Below are 20,032 nucleotides of genomic sequence, written 5' to 3'. Positions count from 1 at the left end.
TCAGTTCTGGACGGAAAATGTCTTCTGTAGCATATTTGTCTTCTTTCAAACCCAATGAAACCCTGGGGCTCTCTATATAGCTGGGTTTTATATAGTACAGTACTATGGCACAACAGAAACACCTTAAGACCAAGTTGTTAAAGGCTCATTAACTCAAGCAATATCACCAATTGCTAATAATATCTAAGCTATACAGTCAAGTCTGTGTATTTGGATGTTTGTTGTTGTTATTCTTTTTTTTTTTGTACCTCAGCAGCTTGGAGACATGCTCTAGACAGAAAGGGCTGAACTTGATAGATGACTGACTGCTGACTGATACCTTTAATTTAACATGTATGTTGTAACCATCTGAATTTATGAGTTCATTTGTTAATGGGTAAGCACCTAAGTGCTTGGAGACCCACTAGAGACTGACAGCGTCTTTACAGAGAGGTCCACATCAATTCTGTGGGGATACAAACATGCCACCAAATAGTAGCATTGTTGTGTATTATAGGAAACCAATCTGACAGATCACAGAGGTCTTGACCATAGCTCTTCGAATGGTGGGGTATAGTCATTGCTAGCACTTGTCTCCGCACAAGCTTCATTTAATCATCAAACAAGTTCTCTGCCTGCTGCATAAACGTCAGGCCCTTTGCCTACCTACTCTTTTACCTGGGAAACACAAAAGAGGATGAGAGGTAGACATCTGATGAACATCTTGCTGGACTGTAGTCTCCAGCCTAAGGTGCCCAAAGCCACATGCTCTCTGGCTTTGTCCTTCCTTCAACTAACAAGAAGAAATAACACAGCACCTGCATAGTGGCATCTTTATTACTGAAGTGCTGAGCAGGTGTGAATTCACCAAAACATTAGGACTGAATGATGCCAGTTTTACAAGCATGGATCTTGAGGGGGCACAATCGGCTCTTACCTTTTTCTCACTGTGGAAGGACCAAATATACACCCATCTTTGTGCTCACTACTGATTACAGAGTCCACAGGATGGTAACAAACAGAGCTTGTCCAACATGGGAGGAGAAGAAAGCAAATGCTAGACAGAAATGCCTTTTGCTTCCTCTAGGAGTTCCCTGTAGTCTTGTGTATGTTGTGCCTTACACTTGCTAAGGATATAAGGTCACCTGTGCATTTTATTTATTTATTTATTTTAAATTTCTGAAGAGAATCAACGAACCACAGGATTTAACTAATAAAGACGTATGCACCCAATAATACAACGATCATACAAGGCCTAATAAAAATTTTACCACCAATGGTGGCCGTAAGGTGATACCTAGGGGAACATACCTGATCAGACCAGGTGTATAACTATACTTTTCTCAGAACATTCTTCTGCATTTTGGTGCCCCAAATCTTTTAGCCACAGGCAGTATTTTTACGTTAAATGGTTTCCTTGGTGGGCTTTTCTTTCATGAGTTTGTATAATCAATTTATTACATTCATAAGAACAAGCTCTAAATAACATGAACCCATGCTAACAGATATATAACCTGATCTGCTAGCTCTGACTAAACTTCCACCCTTGGAACCTAGACATGGATATCTGAGGAGGGACAGCAGTGGGATTGCTGCTTACACCTATCTCCGTATTTTTTCCTCCAGGTTTCCCTTCATTTTTATGATTGCCTCAGAACCATCGAAACATAGTGCACCATGAAAACACAAAACCTTTCAGCCAGAACAATGACTCAGTAAATTAGATTAGAATTGCAGCAAGAAATTTCTGCTTGTGTTTTTGTTTTCTGTGTGTTTTTGTTTTTTTTGTTCATTTGTTTTCCCTAATTCTGCACATCTAGCCCACCTTCTTTTCCCCTGCTCCTACCTCTGAGAGTAAAAAGTCATGAAGCCTTAATAACCCTGCTACTAGCATGAAGGAGAAATTGCTTGGCTCCTGCTCCCCATGAGGCTTTTATGAAACATTTAGACTTCACCAGCTCTACAAACAGAATACAAAACACTGCCTGTAGCACAGAACATCAAGGTATGATACACTTGATAAACAGAAAGAAAGGGCAGGTAATTTTTTTTGTAGCAACTGATGTTAAATTTCACAAAGGGCTACTCAAGTTTTTGTAACAAACTGCATGCCCTGGTTGCTTTTGTTACTCGTCCTGACCACAATAAAATGTCGCATTCTGGTCTTCAAACAATTAACTGTAACAAAGAAAAGTTGCAGGGAAAAAAAATAAAATAAAATAAAATAAAATAAAAATAAAAAAAAAACACAGAAGACTACCGAACTTATAAGCATTTATGAAATGGATTTAGGACCAAAAGAGGTAACGTCTGACAGAAAGGTGACATACATATCCTTCCAAGACAAAAGCTGTCTGTATTGGCAGCCTGACATTGCTAGGCAACTCACACTGAAGCACCAAGGGCATATCAATGCAAGGAGTTTGTTAATTGTTGTAAAGCTACCATGTCATTTTATAATGCAGGAAACACCAGACATAGCAACAGAGAAACAGAAAAAGAAATGTTTTAAATGTTCCATATTAAAAAAAAAAAAAAGCTCATTGAATACAAGCCCTCTTTTCCAATATTTTCAGCAAGGTTCTGCACTAAACAGATCTCAGCCATTGTGCACTCATGTACTTACATAAAAGAAAGTTCACTAATAGCTGCCTTATTGCAAGGATCTCACGTGCAGGTTTTTAAACTTTCAGTCTTGCAGCAAGAAAAAAAAAAAAACAACCACGTATATTTCTGAGAAAGGTTCAAACAGGCTTCTGAGCTGCACACAAAATATTCAAAGCCAGTAAAACCATCATAAGGCTTAATTACAGAATACAAACACAGCTGATTAAGATAAACCCTCATAGAGCACAGAATCTTTTGTTAGAGATTTAGCACTGGACTTAGATGCTACAGCTCTTTTGTTTTTAGATAAATAGAATAACACCTATAATAGATACTGAAATACTGGTTTATACTTCTTAAATAACACTAATTTAAAAGGAAGCCCAAACATAACCTGATCATGTTTGGTATTTTGAAATTTCAATAAAGACACACATTTTCATTTAGGAAATATATACCCATGCACCATACTATGCCTGAAGCTAACAATACAAAAGCTTTCTGAACTGAGCCTGGATATTTTTCTACCATAGCTCAGTACTTCATTATCCACTTGATTTCTGAACAGCATGTATTCTCTTCAACCCATATGAATGCCAAAAGAAACTTCTGTTGCTGTTTGTCAGTTGCCATGCTATTGTCAACTATTTCACCCTTTGGGAATACAACATCCACCCACAATTTCTCAAGTTTGTATTAGTAAGCTCTGCCTAGCACTAGCTGTATTCCCAGGAAAAAGATACCATTTTTCAATTATCCCTATCACTTATTTAAGCTTTATAACAACATAAACAGATTCAGTTTAAGCATTAACAGCAATACTTGAATCATATCCAATAGCAAAGAGAAAAAAAAAAAAAAAAAAAAAGAGCAATACCCTTTGGTATATTTCCAGCTCCATATTTTCTGTGGACATGAGATCAGAAAATGCTGAGTTGTTTGGCCTAGAGTTGAAACAAATTTTTGGATTAAAAAGGCAAGTTTGAGTAATGCCTGTACCAAATAGTCCTCCCTTTTTCTTCACTTCTGGGTATGCACAAATTTGACTGACCAGTATTGACAGAAGAGAGAAAGATTCAAACTTTCTCCAGTGTTTACAGTGAGATTTGCTTTGGTGATCCAGAGCCCCTGGTGATAATGAACCATCAGACCACAGGATATAAGCACACTGTCTGCTCCACAGTGTGTCGCAGTTTATCACTGGAACATCACCCTAATTTTTCCAGAAGGATTTAATAGATTACTTAAGAGAGCACAGCAGTGAGCTCCCATGATAAACAGATACGCTTTAAGGAGAAAGACATTTGTGTGCATCACAAGGAGTTGTCTGGAGAAATAGTCATTTACATCTCCCAGAGTGAACTTAAGGGGATCCTAAAATGTGTACTGCATGTAATATCTCTACAGTGAAAAGTTTTGGCAATCACACTCTAACATATACCCCCTAAAGTGAGCAGGCTGTAAGAGTCAGAGTAAGGTAGCAACAAACTGAGTAATGCTGATTATAGACAACTCCTATGACTGGAGGAAAGGGATTCTGTTGGGCTTGAAATCTCAGATAGCTGTTGACCTATATAATAAAAGACTGGATGTAAAACAAAACCAAACCAAAAAAACCTCTCTCTCAATTTAGGACACACATCCAGTATTTCATGTTAATCTGTATGCTGTGCACCACAGCAGCTATCAATTGTTGCCAATGTTGCACGACACTCACACATGGCAACAGAGATCAAAATTTCATAATGAAGATGTTTCCTATTTAGGAAGAGCAAGAACTAGATGGAACATCTAGCTGATCTTTTTGTTGGCTTGATTTTGTAATGAGACAGAGGTTACTATGAACCAAACAAAAGCTAGGCAGATGCCAAACCTACGTTATAGTTTTGTTGTGGTGACCTGCAATCTAGGAGTGCTTCTGGAATCCCACTATCTGCTTGGGCAGCCCTGCTATATAGAAATGTGTTTCCACCTGCTACTTCATGAAGTTCCTCTTCACAAGTTGGTCATCTACATGGTAATAATCCCTGTCTACTTTGTCACAAAGTAAGCAGGCTCTTTTTGTGGAAATACTGCTTCTATCACCTACTATCAGCTACTTCAGAATTTACCAGTCACTAGTTTTCCAGTGGCAACAGCCCACATACTATAGTAACCCACTAGAAAAACAGAATAAAGCTGGCAGCAGGCTGTGATTTTAAAGTATTACAAGCCAATACCACTGTGAAACACATAAAACCCAGAAATTAACTGCTAAAGTAACAGCCTCCCTGTTCTCTCGTACTCATAATCACTTTTATTCTTACTGATTATTGGATAATGTATGTGAAACCAAGTCATATACATGTAAATCTATAGGGAATTGATTAAAAGAGTGATACAATAGTGGACTGAAAGCTTAAACTCAGAGACAGAAGGAGAGGAAGGAGGGCACAAGGAATAGAATTTGCAAATTCTATTCCACTTATAATTTCTAGTTTGTAAACAAGTAACTTACAAAGTAGTTCTGGACTGGATGGAAAAACAGTAGCCTAATTAGGCTGATGTGCTGGGAAACTCTTCCTTTTCCTTCTGTGAAGCAATAAAACAAAAAGAAGTTCAGTATAAAACCTGGTGTCATCTACTAAATCTCACTATAGGCAAAAACACACCCCTCCCAACGTTCACAAAAGTATAGTATCAAGATAAATACTTAAGAACAGGATTCAGTTATGACACCTAAGTCTTTTATTGGAAAGTTTTTGCTGTGTCTTTGCATAGAAAAAGATAAGTTATGGCTGGTAGCGCTGGAAGCTCTGGATGAAGTATGCCATTCCCTACTGCATTGTGCCAGGACAGTTTTTAAAATTCATAAAGCATCCTGAATGATTAATAATCATCACAAAGGAGCAGCTGAACAGTGTTGCCACATTTATATCTTCCAGAATAAACACTAGCTGATTTTAATTGTTTGCATTTCATGTGTTCCTTAGATGAGCAACATAAAGTTGGTAAGATTTCACTTCAGTAATACAGGACCTGAGTACAGCAAGAGCAAGAGATGCCTTACAGAATGAAGAACACAATCCTTCTGCACATCCATTTCTGCATTTTCTAACCACCCTGCATACCTCATTGCCAGGTTCCACCCACAAATTCCTATAAGTAAAATATTTGGAAAGAATATGTTAGTATCATCTGTATTTCTACACCACCTTGGAGCCCCAATCATACACCTCACACTATTTTGTGTAGCATTGTACCAAAACAGAACCAAAGACATTCTGTGTCCGAAACAGCTCATGGGAAAAGTTGATAGCACACATTGCTAAACTAAAGGGGTAAAGAATTGGAATTAAGATAATACTGGTCACACAGGGGTCTTGAAACAGCAGTATTTTTAAAGAAAATAGATTTTCTGTGATGAACCGGAGGGGGATAAATGATGTAGCTTGTCAGATATTAAGGTAGTACCATTTGCTGCAAGAAGAAGCAAGAAATCGGAGTATAAAGAGGTCTTGAGTTAAGAACGTAAGAAGTGAGCAATGAAGGCTTGGGTCCTGGACTGCTCAGTGGTGAGGGTGTATTTCTTATTACAGAACAGAACAGAGGTGAAAACCACTGAGAATCAAGGTAAAGAGCCCTGAAAGTACAAAAGAGTAGTTGATGTTTGATGTATAAAACAGGGGAGGACACAAACAGGGCAATGGCACCATCAAAGGAACAGGGTAAAAACTGTGGAACCATTTCAAATTGGAATGAGTGAAGTAGGACTCCATTTTATCAAGACAAGTCAAAACATTTATCAAAACAACAGGAATATGATATATTAAGAATCTGGGGAAGGATCAGATGTGTGAATGGATAAGAAGCTTTTTTATAACAGATATTAGGCTAAATGCATGACACTCCATTCTTCAGTCCATGACCCAAAGAGACCAGATTAACAGAACCGCTTAACAGTCAGAGAAGCATCATGATGGTGCTCACAGCACTTACTTTTGGGAAAGAGGAAAGTAGTAAAGGAATTTACTACTTATTTGTATTTTATGTGAGACCAAGAAGGACAAAGAAGACCCTGTAGAGAAAGAGTGCAAAAGCAGCTTTTAGCTGTATGTGTGAATTTAAGAAAAAAATGAAGATAGATAGGGGAGACTGATTTAACAAAGTGCACCAACAGTAGATGGAGCTGTGAGATAAGAGAAAAATCTAACTTTTAAGGGGATAAGTTAAAATAGCAACTCTGAAAAATCAAAACTTAAAACCCCATCTTCATGTTAAGTCATGAAACAACGCACAAGAGCTGTTTGATATCCGTATGACAGTCATACCACATTAGCTGAAGGAGCTGAAACAACCTGTAGCTTCTTTTTCCTGCCCTTAAATAAGCAAACATTGTCCATGCCTAGTGCAAGTTAAATCCCAGCCAGCTTGCTGTCAACCAAGTGCTAGGATTAGACAAGCACTAAGCAAATGCAAACTCTTGATCTGATTTAACAACTGCACTGAGGGGTTGTACACATTTTTCATGCTTTGCAGTCTACACTGCATGCTAATATCTGGTTTTTTTTTTTTGTTTCTTTTTTTTTTTTTTTTATAGAAGCACAGATGATAATTTCATACTATTTTCTGAGATCTATTAAAAATTAAAGAATTATTTACGATGAAGTCTGTTTACCTCTGGAAAGAAGCAAGGAATACTTTGAAGTACAGGGTAATAAACACTAAGGATATTTTAAAGATCTGCAGAGACCACTGGTATCACACCATCACCATAAGGAAGTCTATAAACAGACAGCAGCAATGTAGGCTCCACTCCAGACCTAAAACAAAGCTGGACAACACTAATAACTCCAGATGGAATTAGAAATTTTATCTGAAACTTTTCTGTAAACAGAAACAAGGTAAAAAAAAATAAAAATAAAAATAAATACCTAGTCCTGTATAAAATGGATTCTTGCATTGGGCAACGTACAGTGAGCCTGTCAAGGGTAAGAAAAGCTTTCCTTCTCAGGGTTCTACAAACCATTCCTACAACACATTTTAACATCTGATTCTTCTGTGTACATTCTCCAAAAGCAGCATGCTCATGCTTGTATGCAACTGAGGCACAAAAAAAGAACTACTACTAGCCTCTCTCACTGAAGACAGACCCCAGCAGTGCTATGAGAAGAACCAACAGTAGGGAGATGATATCTAATCTTTAATCCTTCATTCCACAAGGAAACCTCACCACTACCCCAATTTCACAAAGAATCTGGTGGCCAGAACACTCAGATGATCAAATTAGCATTACCAGACCTACTTTTCCAGAGACCTGGAAAAGAGCCTGTGTTCAAAAGCTTGTTTGCAGATCTCATCAGTTAGCCTGATAAAAAAATATCATTTGCTCCTATAAACCTTGTTTCTTCAGGTAAAAAAGAAACAAGTGTGTTAAGCATAAGCACCTGATTGGCAATATTTATAAACCATTCACAGGGGTGTCACTGAGGCCTAACTGCATCACATGGTGCTAATTGCAGTGTGGGGCCTAGTTCAACATGCTGTCAGATGGCCTGTCAAATGGGAATTATGTGCATAGCTACAGGATAATAAATTGAAGTATATGATTAACTTGATCAACAATAACAGAGTGGGAGTACAGGACAGGTTTCATTTTGTACGTAAATGGGCCCACAGTCACACAGCTAGCCTGCTGTACATCAAACAATCCATTTTGCTTATTTTTGTGAAGCTGAGCTTTAAATCATGTTACATAATTTATAAATCACCATACTGTAGCCTACTGATTAATACCACGCCTGCCAGTACTCAACCAAGTCATTTCCAGACACAAGGGAAGCCACAGAATTGTTCCGGGGCCCTTCAGACTACTGACATTCATGCTAATTATTTGCTACTTCATGGTCACGTACAGTTAGATATGAAGTACAACTTGACAGGGTTGGTTAAGTCCTATATTATTTAAAACATTTTTACATGTTATTCTTCCTCCTACTCCCCCTCCCCAAATCAGCATCACAGCAAACATACAAATGGCACTGAAACTCATTCAGCACACAGACGACAATTGCCCCTGCCACATGCTGTCCCTAACTGCAACACCCTTACAAGCACAGAGCCCGAACATACACGCACATAAACAAAATCCACGATGAGCAAACACACAGCTGCCTGCTGAGATGTCCTGCTTCCCACTGCAGGGCCTCTGCATCTCTCTCTGCGCTCAGTGAACCTTGCTCCTGAAGACTTGATCAATGAAGAGACAACAAGAAAGGGGTTAGACACACAGCTATCCATCTACTCAACGTGAACGGCACTGCTAGTACATGACCAGGAACAGTCACCCAAAGGGGAGGCGGGGGAGGTTAGAATAGCAAACATTTTCTATTTGTTTCTATAAACTCAAGCATTCGATCATTATAAAAGAGAACGCAGTAAAAATAATGTTTAGATCTAACAATTGCCAAAGCCAACAATACAAAATCTTTCTGGTCCCCACTGTAGCTAGTCAGCTGTACAGTATGCTAACAATTGAAATTTATTGTTGCTGAAGAAAAAAAAAAGTGATTGGAAGTACTGCAGTAGAATTCCAGGCAGGGCAGTAATTTCTGCCATAACAGAAGGACTGCTAGACAATTTGGAAGATTAATAAGAAAGCCAACATTCACAACAATACTGCTGGATAGGCATGGAGTAAGGAGGGGAGGGGAATGGCAGTGCTATTTTCTTTTTTTGAAGAATACTGGTCTTTATAGTTTCTAATGACAATGAAGTACTTCTGGGAAGACCAAGTTGATAAACACACATGATCAAGTTTGCCTAAATTTGGCACCTAGTAGAAGCCACATTCCTAAAAACAAAAAAAAAAAATCCTAAAAAAACTGTACTAAGCAAGTAGGGAAAGAAGGGGGTTCGTCTATCCAAGTTCACAAATCCTAAATAAGGGAGATGTGAGCTTCCTCTAAACCTTTCATAACACATACAAATAACATTATACATGTACAAAGATCATTATACAAATAACACAGGAATTACACAAGGAACACAGATACTTATTTTAGGCAGACTGCATTGACAACAGGTGCAATCTAAGCTGACCACTAATTTCCTAATGGCAAAGCCACTTTAAGGGGTTCCTACCATTTTTTGTGCAGATTTACATAAATTGGCAGTCTACTGCTGTCCTACTCATCTATTGCGTCTGTGCCACTGTTTGTGAGACTTGAATAATTTTAGGAGAAAACAACAAATCATGAAACCCTACCTCTATCCTTCCTTCCTACATTCTTTTTTCCTTATTTTCTAAACTTAGTTCATTGATTATTGTTACAGTTTGGATTGACAAACAGATGTATGAGCACAATTGAGGCAATACTAAGTAACAGTGGAATAAGAAGAAAAAGCCATCAGACTGGGAGAGAGAATTATTAAAAAACAAACAAACAAACAAAAACTTTACACCCAAAGCAATACAACATGGACCTGCATCCTCATATTCCTATTTCATGCTGGCCAGAGACATTCATGTTTTTCTTCAGTTCTGTCTTGTGTGTGCTTTAATTGTAGCATGCTAACAGCAGTTGGCATTTTACAAAATCCTGGAACTAGGGATTAAAGTTTTAAAGGATTTAAGGGCTGCTATTTCAAGCTGCTTTACAATAGTAAAGAACATTGACTTCTACAGAGAGTTGTAACAGGAGCAGTAAAAATCACATCCAAATGGATGTGGGGAAGACAGACAGTATTCAAAACGATGAGATTTTAAGAACCAGCATACAGCAATGTGCTACAGCTAGAGCAACACATGGAAATGAACTGAAACTCTTAACTGTTTGCTGGACTTTGCAACTGCTACTTCTCTATTGTGTCAGGGATCTTTCTGTTAGTGCTGATGTACATATGAACCATAACCAGTGACTTATCCACTATTATACCCCTAGTGTGAAATCCCGGGCTTACATGAGTCAACAGAGAAAACTGCACCAATGTCAATAAACAGAGGTTCCTGAACTGGGGTAAGGAGATTGCTGTTAAAGGGCAGAGGGAGACAACTCTTCCGGAACAGATGCACTTAGCTCTGCTTTTAGCTTGGTCTCCCCCTCACACTAACTTCAGCTGTAGGCTCAGACAACATGCTTATGTGTAGCCTCTTCACCTGAAAAGACAAAGCATGTAGTAAGCACCTGTCTGCACACTGTTGCTATTGAAAGCCAGCACTTCCAGTAAATGCACTTGCCCAACTGCCTGTTACCAGCATCAGATGAGCAAACCCACTCTTGAGATCACTGGAAGAACGTAAATTGTGCAAGACCACAGCAGTGAGAGAAGCTTATGTATTACCCCACTGCTTCTGCAGCAACAGGCACGACACGTCCTGGGAGCCCAAAGTCACACCCCTCTGCTCCACAGAAGGTCCTTGGATTCTGGGGATGTTTTTGGTTATCTGTTTTTGGCATCAAACTCCCTCTCATGCCTCTCCAAAAAGATTCAAGTTTTAGATCTATACACATGTATCTCAAAACACCCAGCAATAAGTTTGTTCTGAAGCCTCAAGTGTTAGGAGTTCATGGGAGCTCATTCTGCCTTGAAATGATAGCTGCACATCACTCCTCTTTCCTACAGCACTGTACTGAGTCTTTGATGTTATTTATTGCATTCACTTTAGAACAATTGCAATGTAAAAAGAGGAAAACCTTCAAAACCACAAGGCCATTTCAAGAAAAATGCCAACCTCCCCCCCCATACTGAATTACAAAGGTTGGCAGACTGGTCAAGCAGAAGCCCACAGTTGCCACAGAAAGTAAAGAACCTTCTGTAAGACAGGATGTGGCAGGAACAGAGAGAAAAAGCCACAAAAATATTTTCATCCCAGCAGTAACTGCCTAATTCAGCTTGATGAAACCCATCATTTGTTACTGGAGACAGCACTGATTCCTTCAGCGGTGACTCAGGAGTGATACAAAACTGCCTCTACAGAGCAGCCACACCATAAGTAAATCCCCACAAGTGGAGATTTCTTGTAAATAGACAAATATTTTGTGCCTGAAGGGAGAAAATACACATGTGAAATTGAAATGAAGTGCTAAACTCTAGATAGATGACAGCCAGTAGAAATAAAACCATTTAAAATATATGTTTATATTCACTGAAGATCTAGGTGCTCTGACTAGCACAATTCTGTGAAGGACTGCAATGAAATTAATTAAGCAGAAATACCAAATGATAATTCCCCAAAATCTTACTTAGTGTTCTAAATGATTAAACTTGAAAACAGAAAAAGGTGGCTGCAAAATGATTTATGAAGATTTTCAGAAGGTGGTAGTTTGACAGTTTAAAGAAGTTATAGTACTACCATCCCAAAATAAGTAGTGTATTTTGCATCTAGTCTTTCTTCTGGTATAACTATTTCCTTTTTCTTACTAAGTCAGAATAAAACAAGATTTTCTTCTACATATCCTTTTGCTACTGATTTGAATGAAAAAAGAATACACTGACTGTCATTATAACTTGCTTGGAGCATAACGAGGTATTTTGGAGAGTTCTAAGTGTCCGTTCTAGCCTCGTGGTTACAAACAGAGAATCTATCATGACTTCCATATATACTGTACTTCATGGCTGTTTTTTGTTTGGTTTCCCCCCCTCAGGGTATACCAGAAGACTATTTTTTTAAAGAAGACTGAAAGAAACACAATTCCTTCTTATATGAAAGATAATGAAGTTAAGGAGTAACTATCTGTATTTTTCCAACAGGATTCTATCTTCAATTTTTCTATTCATTCCTTGCTTTTGTTTTGTCTCATAGAGATCAAATTAAATGATTATCTTAAATTTCCACATATAATTTGTGCAAGCCAGATTTGTGTTATTTTTGACCAGAAAAATCTCAACAATGGTGTGTTTTTAATCCTTCTGCCTTACACCCACTTCCATATTTACATAATGGTATTTATTCACTTCCGGATACTGGCTGTCAATTTTAGTGACACAAGTGGCTTTATTATTATTATTATTAATCAAATTAGATTAATATTTCTAATGCATGAATAGAAGCTCTTAGTGGAACACTGCCTTTGTCTTGTCAACATACACGTTTCTACAAATTACGACTCCTTCAGATTTCTTCAGCATAAGGCTGCTACTCTGCAACCACTTGTTCAATGCGGCCTCAATTGGTTTGAACTCAAACGATCCAAAACCTGAACCAATTGTCGAGGCCTCCCCACAATGCAGCCATATCGTAGCACGTAACTCACGTTTTGTGGAAAGGCCATATACTGACTTCCCTGTGGTTGGTGTATTGACAGGTCTACAAGGTGCCATCCCTACTCAGCAGCCCGTACAAGAGCTTCCCAGGGCAAATGCCATGTCTGCCGCAGGAACGCCATCTATGGTCGGGTATCTAGTATATCACGTTTATCTTCAAGAAAGCTGTAATACAGAAAGCCTCAAGTAATTCAAGTTTATACAGTAAACGCTCAAAAGGGATACAGTAACAGTCTATAAGCTGAGGGTTTACATGTCTGATGCATCTTTTAAGGCAATGATATTCTTCTCTAAATTTTCATTTTACTGTCTAATAATGAAGGCTATCACCACCTAATCTTTTTCTTTCTCCAGTTCTTCTCTTTTAACCTGTCGTGCACTATGACTTGAATACAATATGTCACTTTGACGTATATACCCAGCTTCTGTAAACAAGGAGGGCCACTGATTTCAACTCTGCAATGTATACTGTCTCAAAAAAGAATCTGTTGTAACTACACATTCATTAACATTTCAACCAGAAATAACAAGGGGAGCTATTATTTTAATCAGGAGCAGCAAGATGAAGCATGTGAGAATCATACTTAATTTACATTCAATGATTATTCCTTTTGAGACAAGGTTAGGGTACTGACACTGCTGGGACAGGCAATCTGTGAGGGTCACTTAGGGATGGATCTCAAGTGGCTCCCCCGTGCTCTGAGACAGGACTTCATTCCCCCAGAAATCCACATCATGGCTGTTAACAGTAGCTTTCAGCACTGTCAACCCCATCACCAGGTCACCTCTGGCAAAACAGCACAAGGAACTTGAGGACTCCCGTGAAAATCTCAGACCAAATGTGAACAACAGTGACAATTTGTTTTCAATTTCTATGCCTAGGCTGGACACAGGGAAAAATCCCTCTGCAGAGCCAACAATGTTGCCAAGTCAAATACAGCAGATTTCTTAGAAAGAAGAAGTCCAACTGATAACCACCACTCAAAGTAAGATCTTCCTAATGCAACAAAACATTGATTTCTATGGAAATTCCAGATATTTTCAAAAAAGTTGTCTATTCTAAATTCCTTGAGCATCTGAGTATTTGCATCTCTGAACATATTCATGTGAATGAGACTGTGAGACTTAAAAAAAATAATAAAATAAAATAAACACTGCTGCAATGGTTTGTTCACAACAATATTTCTTCAACTGAAGTTCATTAAAGTTTGGTACTGGACCAACGACTGGTGGCTCACCATTCCCATGAGATAACTATTTGAACTCATGCACATATGGGAACATAAAGCTGTCCTATTTATATTTTTAAGTCAGTCCATATAAGATGCATCTATAATAATAACGTGCTCATGGATCTCTCACTGAACCTCTGTCATGTTTCCCACTTTAAAAGCCATTCCCTTTGGAAGCTGTATGTGATCAAAGAGCTTTAAACATTTTTTCATGTCACTGGAATGGTAATGATTTCAGCACTGGAAGCTTCGTATTTGAGTAGGAGTTCATGAACAATCACAGAAGTACATGATGTCACTATGGTCAAATGATCCTGTCTGGAACGGAATGAAATCATATACAGACATTTAATATACAACTAGAGAAGAAAAGGTCCGTTCTTCAGAACATCAAGTTAAACATTTTCAGCATCAACAATAAAAGCTAAACTATCATAACATTTTTAATTTGATGTATTTAGAAAATCAGTTGAGTGCATATACAAATATATTACAATACTAAAAAAAGAAAGAACTACAAAGGAAATATGCAAACTTACAGAGCCGCAAACATATACTCTTCATGCAAGTGGTTGGGCTATATGATATAAACAGTTAAGATTTGCATTTCATTTAATAGGATGGTTTTGGTAAAGAACTCTAAGTTTACTACTAAAATGATAGCTTGTCATTCAGCAACTAAATGATGCTCTAATTCATTTAAATGTATGAATCAAGTCTTACTCAAATTTTATGCTAACCTTGTTTCATCTTATAATGATTACCAGTAAAATGCCATACAAAAAACAAACAAACCAAAAAAAAAACCAACAACCTTCATGGATCAATGTTTCCTCCTGAGGGGAGTGGTGCTGAGGGGACAGCAACAGGACCCAAGGGAATGGCATGGAACTGGGACAGGGGACAGTCAGGCTGGGTGTTAGGAAAAGGTTCTGCATCCAGACAGTGGTCAGGTACTGGGACAGGTTCCCCAGGGCAGTGGGCATGGCACTCAGCTGCCAGAGTTTAAGAAGCATTTGGACAATGCTCTCAGACATAAGGTCTGGTTTTTGGGTGGTCCTGTGTGGAGCCAGGAGTTGGTCTCCATGATCCTTGTGGGTCCCTCCCAACTCAGGATATCCTATCATTCTACAATGCTGTACGCTATCATTTCCCATGAAACTCTCTCTATAAGCAAATATCGTAAGGGCATCAATGCAGTGCCATGTAAGATTATCCAGTATCACAAAAGTCTGAAAAGCCAGGTACTTCAACCGTCATCTTATAAAAAAAAAAAAAAAAAAAAAAAAAAAAAAAAAAAAAGATTGGTCCAAAGTATTCTGTATTGAAGTATTCTGAAAGTATATTCTGTATTGCCAACATCAAGCATTATATTTAATTCTAGAAAAACTACTTGGAAGTTGCAGAGAAGTCACATTTTAACAGAGAAAGGCTTTGATAAAATGCGTACATTTAAGCCTATGATTGACCTCACTTCCATGAGGCTAGTTGTAAAAAAATAAAAAATGCCTAAAAATTATTATTAAAAAAAGAAGAGCAAAATCATCAGATATTCTATTCTGTGGGAAAACTGAACAAAAGCAAGTTCTAGAAATCAAGGAGCATTCCAGGGAGCTTTTGTATGGAATAAGATCCCCCTTTTTTTCCCCTAAAGCTCCAGAAAAGCAAACAATAAGCAAAAATGAGTGATACAAAGACAAGAATAGGAAATGACCTTCGGTACAAACACAATAACAGTAAAATGTAAAGTGTATGTTTTCATATTTGTTTCTATATAAAATATTTGTCTATACACTTAGATAATTTTCAAAGCAAAAGTTGATAATACAAAATTTTTATGATATAAATCCTCCACTTGAACTTAGAACAGCTTGACAGTAACTTTTTGGTTTCCACTTTATTTTTAACATATAGACAATAACCTACATAGCCACTATTTTTTTTCCCTATAACTTAAATCTCCGAAAAGCTACAAATACACTCTGTCCAAAAGAAAGATGCTTTTCTTTGGGCATTCTTAGAATTCCCCATGATCATTACTGAACAGAAAGACTATTCACTGTGATATTATCACTTTACTCCCACATATTATAGTCTAGTTTGCTTCAGTGCAGGCAGGTGGAATGCAAGTGATTTCATCTGGACTGCATTTAGCCCTTACAAAGCTAATTACAAAGCTGTATGGAATGAGCTGAAAGAAAAGGCATGAAATAATTTACAATACAGTTGCTTTGTGCTTTAAGAAGACCACAAATGAAGCTGCATCAAGTTTCTTTTTAAAGTCAACCAAGTATCTCATTCTTTCACACAGAAAAATGCTTTTCTTCTTTACGCACATCACCTGCATCTCTAATTCCTTACATTTGACATTACACACAGAAATAAACTGGTGGGGTCATATTTGTTACTGTTTAAATAAGTTGTATCATGAGAGCTGTAAAATCACAGCTGAGCTGTACAACTACAAAAAAAAAAAAAAAAAGCAGCTTTTTAGAGCTGTTTGGGGGGCTTTTACTTGCCATGTAAAAACTACCCAGTTTTCCACACTTGTTTACTCTCTCCTTTCCCCTTAGACTCCACAAGAGTCTAGAACAGAAAGAAATTGCATTCCTGGCTTTGGCTTGCTATTATTTCTTCTAAGGAATTTATTTATTTTTTTAAATGGTTATGAATCAGACAATGAGCATGATTTCAAAGTCAATGTGAATTCTGTCACTGACTTAATTAGAGCTAGGATTTCATCCAAAGAATGTTACCATATGCTATTTAACATTATCTGTAATGTAAACTGTTATATGAAATACTGTCTGACAGTTAAAAGAACCAAAAGCTGTCTAGCGACTTCCTGGTGCATCATATTTCCAAAATTTGTCTGCTATAAAAACTCAAGCTCCTTTTTTTTTTCCATCCATTCCTTACAAGAGAACCTCTTCATTTAAGAAGGGAAAAAAAAAAGGAGGGAAAAAAAATTGCTTCTCCATGCAAAGCCAGGAATGTATCTAAGCATAAAATTTCACCAGTATTGTAGCAGACTGGTTTCAATTTATTAAAGCCACTGATTTGATAAAGACTAGAAACAGCAGAAACAGAAAAATATATAAAGAATAGAAAAACTGATACCTTAGATATGGAACTTTTTGGCTCAAAGTATGTGATCTTTAATAAATTGACACATGAAGGGGCAGTCAGTGTGACTCGTCCAGCTAACTACATTGTTGCTCAGATCAAAGAAGAATTTAAATGGTTTTGAATGAAAAGGGAATAACCTGCAGATCTAGAATACATTTTTTAAACAATACAAGGTGTTTATTGATGTAAGGAAACAGGACATTATAACCACTGCACATCAAAAAGATGCAACTATATTTTTCATCCGGCAGTGTCCCTGATCAAATGCCAGACCACAAAAACACCAAAATAGTTTCAGTTGGCCTGCAAGGGCACTGTCCAAACCTCACCCCTGGAAGTGTTTAATACCAGATTGGATGGGGCTTTGAGCAACCTGGTCTGGTGGGAGGTGTCCTTGCCGATGGCAGGGGGGTTGGAATTAGATTGGCTTTAAGGTCTCTTCCAACCCAACTCCCTCCGTGATTCGTTCTATGCTGTATGCAGAGCCAGGCCTCAACCTCACAGCAATACCCAAGCATACCCTCCCAGATATCCAGGGCTTGTTTGCCTGGGAATTTTGGCTGGCTCACTGTAGGCATCAAAACAACAGCACCAGATGCTTAGATCAACCAGGTGTTTGGGTTCAGCTGCAAATTTAAGCCTAGAGCTATCACCAGCAGTACAGATGTAGCCTATTTGAATTTACAGATTACATCCCATAGTTTTCACTACAACACAGACAAAAGTAGTGACTTACAAAGGAGATTGCCTAGGTAGGTAACTCTCTGCCACATATAATTAGGGTACCTGTTCCTCTCCATACAGAATTCTACTCTGAATTTTGTAGCCAGGCAGATGACCAGTCAATTTTGAAGAAGGGGGAGGGACTGACACTTTACCAGATAGAGCTGCAAATACAGCTTCATAATTCATATGCAAAATTTCCATTTTCAACACATATGTAAAGGTTCTTGCAATGTTTCACAACTTTTCTATAGGTATTTGGCTTATTTTGAAAGAGTTGCTTGAATTATGATTATGAGGGCTCCATTACTCATGTAATTCCATATGTTAAGTAAAAATAGATAAATATGCTTCATTACGTTTTACAGGATTTTCAACAGTCTCAAAGTTTTGATTTTTTTTTCAGTAGTGAAGAATTTACAGAAAAAAGTCTCATAAGTCTTCTGACATTCTAAATTGCTAACTTTTCTATACTGTAATAGGTACTTCTATGGCAAAGAAAACCAACAACGCCTCTGCCAAAGCATCACAATAGGTTATGTACAACTTTAATAAGCACAAGAAAACAAAACAAAAAACAAGCTGTTATCAGACATCTTCCAGTTGCAAGTTAGAATTAAAATGGTGCTTACTATATATAAGCTATTGTGTATTAGACCAGTTTTGCCTTTGTGTATGTGTACCCATCATATTGCAGTTCTATAAAAACAAAACTGAATGAACAAATGGTTTACAATTGATTCATCTAACTCAATCGCTACGTATTTTATTTCATTTAATTTTTAAAAAGGAAAAAATCTTATGCGTGCCCCAGCTATGCTCAACATAATTTAACAGTAATGTATCCAGGCAGCCTCTAAGTCAATGGAACCTTCACTTTTCATCAATTTGCAATGCAATGCCATTCCCCACCAGCAGCTCCGTGCCATTCCATCCACATCACCCATTTCCCCATGCACTGTCTTCCACCTGTCCACAAAATGCTCTTGAGCTTCATGTCAGTGATACTGCAATTCAATACTTCTCCTTTAATTAGAAGGGCAGCTAATATGGGAAGATGTAATTGATATGAAATCTGATGCATTTCAAACAAAACAACAGTCTCTTCATTACAGCTTCAATCTGTCAGGCTACTAGCCCATTTCCATGATTTTCTATTAGCATTTTTCAGTATCTTACACTTGTCTTGCATGTTATTGAGTGAATGAAAGATAATTTCACTCTCTACCACTCCTATAAATGTTCTTGAGTTAAAAATAAATCAACCAATATACAACAAAAATACAAGTAACAAGGAAAGTGACCAAGTGTGTAACCACACCGAGGAACTGCTCATGCAAGTATGTGCTGACAGGCCTTAACTGATTGGATGTATAAAGGACACATTACAATAACATTAACTACTGTCAAGGCAGAAACAGTCTGTATTTTATTAGGTGTTTTCTTCTTTGCTAGCTTTGAGTTGCAGCAAACTAAAACTGTATCAGTCAAGAAGTGTGAGACAGACTTACAATGTTTATAATACCTCAGCTATTCTGAAAAAAATGCATAACTGGTCTGAGAAGAAGCAAAATTTTAGAAAAAATGTCTTCATAAAATTGAAAATATTTAGTAAGTTAAATATGCCCTTGCTGTTTCTATCATGCAGCATAGTACCCTCCACTGAGTTAGGCTTAGTCTACACTGGAAGATGGATTTATCTTAACTTTACCAGTTTTGCATCATTAAAACACACAGTACAATTTCTCTCATGGGACAGATAAGTCAAATTTTACTTAGATGAGTGTTTTCTCCCTTGGGTTTGTACTCCTTTACAGACAAGAGGAATTAAAATAAATAAAAACATTACAATATTAACTAGTAATGTTGTAATCAATACTACATAAATTCAGGTGGGATGAATTATATCAACCAAAACCTACCAGAAACCTAATCTGATTTTTTTTTTTCTTATCCAAACAAATCTGAATTGCATGAAGCAACTGTATAGAACCATTAAGAATGCATTTTTTTTCTGTATATACACACATTTATTCTTAAATAAATAAAGTATAAAAAGGACTTTTTTCTTTTAAAACCCCAATGCTATTCTCTATCTAACCATCCCTTGATACGAC

General features: G+C 37.4%; 1 protein-coding gene across 8 annotated transcripts in view; it reads right to left on the bottom strand.

Moving 5' to 3' along the window:
• PLCB4 (phospholipase C beta 4) overlaps positions 1-20,032 on the bottom strand; it is a 231,450-nt gene that overhangs the window by 122,500 nt on the left and 88,918 nt on the right. For 3 of the 8 annotated variants that reach the window (XM_072035240.1, XM_072035238.1, XM_072035237.1), the window contains one exon: positions 5,084-5,157. The exons of 4 other annotated variants lie outside the window; for them this stretch is intronic. The gene's annotated coding sequence lies outside the window, so the exon portion shown is untranslated. Of the gene's footprint in view, positions 1-3,463; positions 3,531-5,083; positions 5,158-20,032 lie in introns of all 8 variants that reach the window. One more of the 8 variants, XM_072035241.1, reaches the window with a different exon arrangement.

The sequence above is a fragment of the Anas platyrhynchos genome, chromosome 3 (assembly GCF_047663525.1).
Source record: "Anas platyrhynchos isolate ZD024472 breed Pekin duck chromosome 3, IASCAAS_PekinDuck_T2T, whole genome shotgun sequence".
Taxonomy (NCBI): Eukaryota; Metazoa; Chordata; class Aves; order Anseriformes; family Anatidae; genus Anas; species Anas platyrhynchos.
Note: the sequence above shows the minus strand (reverse complement) of the source record. Positions and strands in the feature narration are given on the sequence as shown.